Consider the following 3,759-nt stretch of genomic DNA (forward strand, 5'->3'; position numbering starts at 1 on the left):
AAAAAAAAATCTGAGGTAGCTCCTACATCCAGCTACTGTTTTTCTAAAATAATGTTAACACCTGGGCACTGCCCCAAAGATGTGACTTGTAAAGCCCAGAATATACCTTATAAAACTCCTTAGGGTACTGCTCCCTGAACTGTATACTCTTGTTTGGCACTGTTGGCTTTTAGAGCTTGTATCTTTATCTGACCTTTAAAACAATTATTTATTTTCAATGTGTGTGCTGGGGGATGGGGCTTGGGCACAAGAATGAGGGTGCCTGGGAAGGACGTCGGATCCTCTGGAGCTGGAGTTACAGACTGTTGTGAGCTACCTGGTTCCGGTGCTGGGAACTGAACTTGGATCCTGTGCAAGAACGGCTTGTACTTTTAGCCACTGAACTGCCTCTTCAGCCCCAGATCTGACCTTCTTAATGCAAGATTAGAGCAAGATATTTGTGACTGTTCATTTGTGGGCATTGTTGAAAATAGATGATAAACGCAGAGCCAGACAATTATTGCTCCTGGGGAATCGCTGTAAACAATTCAAGGAAACCAAACTTGTTTAACAAGTAGTTATTAGGCTTCTGCCCTGTACAAGGTACTGTTTTATGTGCTTGTAATATAGAGTAACTACAAGAGAAAAATATATCTGTTCTTTTGAAGGTGACATTTTAGGAGTGGGAAGCTGCAAAAATAGATACAATGTTAGGAAATAATAATGATAGGAAAAGTAATAGAGGTGGTGATTGCAAGAACGTGTGTGCACACACATGAGTGCATGTGTGGGTTTTACATATGGGGACGGGGGATGCCTCTCTGAAATTGAATTTGGTCAGAGACTTGAAGGGGTAAAGGAATTAGCATTACTCATATCTGTCATGGGGAGATACTAGGATGAAGAAATGGCAAGAGATGTTTATGTGACAATATACTTATATCAAATGACAATAAACTTGGTGAAACCAGAAAGTCAGGGCTATAGGTGTGGCTTAGTGATGGAGCACTTTCATAACACGTGTGACATAAAGAGTTCCATCAAATTCAGGGTCTGTCTGAAAGGAGTGTCCTGGCCAGGCCAAATCTGGGGTTGAATGTGAAGGAGTTCCAGCTTCTGCTGGTTTCTGGTAGCTGCAGCATTCCTTGGCCTATGGCCGCAGCATCCCTGTCTAATCTAGCATCTTCAAATATCTCTCTGCTCTATCTTTTCATTACCTTCTCCCCTGTTTGTGTCACATGGCCTCTGCCTCTCTGTTATAGAGTCTGTGTAATAATGTTTAAGGTCTATTAGATCATCCTACATATCTCTTCATGTCTATATTTTCTAAACACAATCATATCCATAATGACTTTCCTGCAGATGCAGCTCAGTGCTGGAGCACTTGCATAGCATGGGCTGGGCTCTGGGTCCAAGGCTCAGGCAAGCAAAAACAAGAACAAAAAGGGATCACACAGATAGATTCCAGGGATTGAAGCTGGAGTATCCTCGGCCAAACTGTTGTGAACCGCAGTGAATGTGTACTTGATATGTTTGAGAGACAGTAGGAGAGCCAATAGGCAAGAGAGATACAATGAGATAGTATCCAAAGCTAATGGTGCAGAAGAGGTCATGAGACCACGATAAGACCTGGACCCCTTTCTGCAGCTGAAACAGGGATGCATGAGACAGTTTGAACAGGGAAGTTCTATGACATAAGGCTTGAGTGTTAGCAGCAACAGCTATAGTTTGAGTGAGGCTTATAAAAGGGGCTGGATTTTAGATAGATTTTGAAAACAGAAATGGAAGAATGTGTTGATGGATCGCATGTCTATCAATGGGCAAACATATAAAGAAACTACACACACAAACACACACACACACACACACAGGAAGAGAGAGAGAGAGAGAGAGAGAGAGAGAGAGAGAGAGAGAGAGAGAGAGAGAGAGAGATTGTTCAGCCATAAGAAGGAATGAATCAGGGACACCAGGCAGGTGGCTGGCATCATGAAGAGCTGTACTTGACAGCACATCACTGATCACCCATGGGAAATGGTTACCACTGGCACAGCGCAGAAACACCCAATCCCCACGAACCCGACTGTGGTTGGCATTGGCATGCTGGACAGACATCTTGGTCCCTCAGGAAATCTACACAGCCACAGACTCCTCAGCACAGAGTGAGTTCCTGCCTTCTGCTGTGAAGTCTCTTTTTGGTGCAGCATGAACAAAAAAATATATGCAAGAGCATCCTGTAGTTGACTCCATAAAGTAGACAACGGAGCTCAAGTCCATTAATACCTTATTTCAATTAGGGTCTTAGTAGGTGAGAGGCACACACAGAAGCTGTACCCCAGCATCTCGAGAAAACTGTACTGACCCAGGAAGCCATCATCACCACGGAAGGGGTCAGCCTCAGTAGCTACCTTGAAGGACCACGTCTTCCAATGCTAACAAATGCTGAGTAGCAATGGAATGGGTGATACATAAACTGTATGCTGAGATTGAAGAATTGAAAGCATCGGCAAGAGGAAGCCTACGAACCCCAATGGCAGCAGTGGGGGTGTGTTGGTGGAGAAATGACAAGGGAAATTAGTGTGCAGCAACGAGGCCCCCAGGACTTCAAATTTATCTGTTATTTAAGAGATGCAATTATTTTAGGTAGATTTTATGTTTTTATTAAATTTATTCAGTTCTTTTATGTCTTGACTGCAGTTTCCCTTTCCCTCCTCTTCCCATTTCTTCCCCCCATCTCCCCTCTGTCCCTGTCCATCCACTCCTGTTTCTGTTCAGAAAAGGGGCGGGCCTCCCAAAGGTATCAATAAAGCATGGCATATCAAGTAGGACGTGAGGTAGGACTAAGATCCTCCCCTTGTATTAAGGCTGGGCAAGGCAAGCTGGTATGAGGAATAGATTCCCAAAAGCCTGCCAAAGTGTCAGGGACAGGCCTGCTTCCCCTGCTAGGAGTCCCACAAGTACACCAAGCTACACAACCGTCACATGTATGTAGAGGGCCTAAGTTGGTCCCAAGCAGACTCCCCAGCTGTTAGTCCAGGCCCTGTGAGCTCCTATGAGCCCAGGTTAGTCATTTCTGTGGGTTCCCTTGTGATGATCTTGACCCTCCTTGGCTCATATGATCCTTCTTACCTCTCTTCAACAGGATTCTCTGAGCTCAACCCAGTGCTTAGCTATGTGTCTCAGCATCTGTTTCTATCAGTTACTGGATAAAGGCTCTCTGATAACAACTGGGGTAGTCACCAATCTGATTACAGGAGATGGCTAGTTCAGGCTACTTATCCGCTATTGCTGGGAGTCTTAGCTGAGGTCATCCCTTGCACCAGGTTTCTACCTCACCTCAAAATGCCCTACATATTAATACATCTCTTTCAATATTCTCCCCCTCCATCTACCATTCAACCCCACCCACTCCCAGTCTACCCAGGAGATTTCCTCTATTCCCATTTCCCAGGGAAATCCATGCATTCCCCTTTGGGCACTCCTTGTAACCTAGCCTCTCTGGGGCTGTGATCCCTTATTTTATAGCTAGTATCCACCCATGAGTGAGTACACACTATGTTTGTCTTTCTGGATCTAGGTTACCTCACTTAGGATTTTTTTTCTAGTTCCATCAATTTACCTTCAAATTTCCTGATGTCATTATTTTTAACAGCTGAGTAATACTCCCTTGTGTAAATGTACCACATTTTTTTTTTTATCTATTCTTTAATTGAGGGGCATTTAGGTTGTTTCCAGGTTCTGCCTATTAGGAGTTATACTGCTATGAGCATAGTTCATCCTTCA

At 44.1% G+C, this 3,759-nt stretch overlaps 1 pseudogene; it reads left to right on the forward strand.

Moving 5' to 3' along the window:
* The first annotated feature begins 1,965 nt into the window (after nucleotides 1–1,965).
* LOC118592881 lies at nucleotides 1,966–2,554 on the forward strand (annotated as a pseudogene).
* The last annotated feature ends 1,205 nt before the right edge of the window (nucleotides 2,555–3,759 follow it).

The sequence above is a fragment of the Onychomys torridus genome, chromosome 11 (genome assembly GCF_903995425.1).
Source record: "Onychomys torridus chromosome 11, mOncTor1.1, whole genome shotgun sequence".
Taxonomy (NCBI): domain Eukaryota; kingdom Metazoa; phylum Chordata; class Mammalia; order Rodentia; family Cricetidae; genus Onychomys; species Onychomys torridus.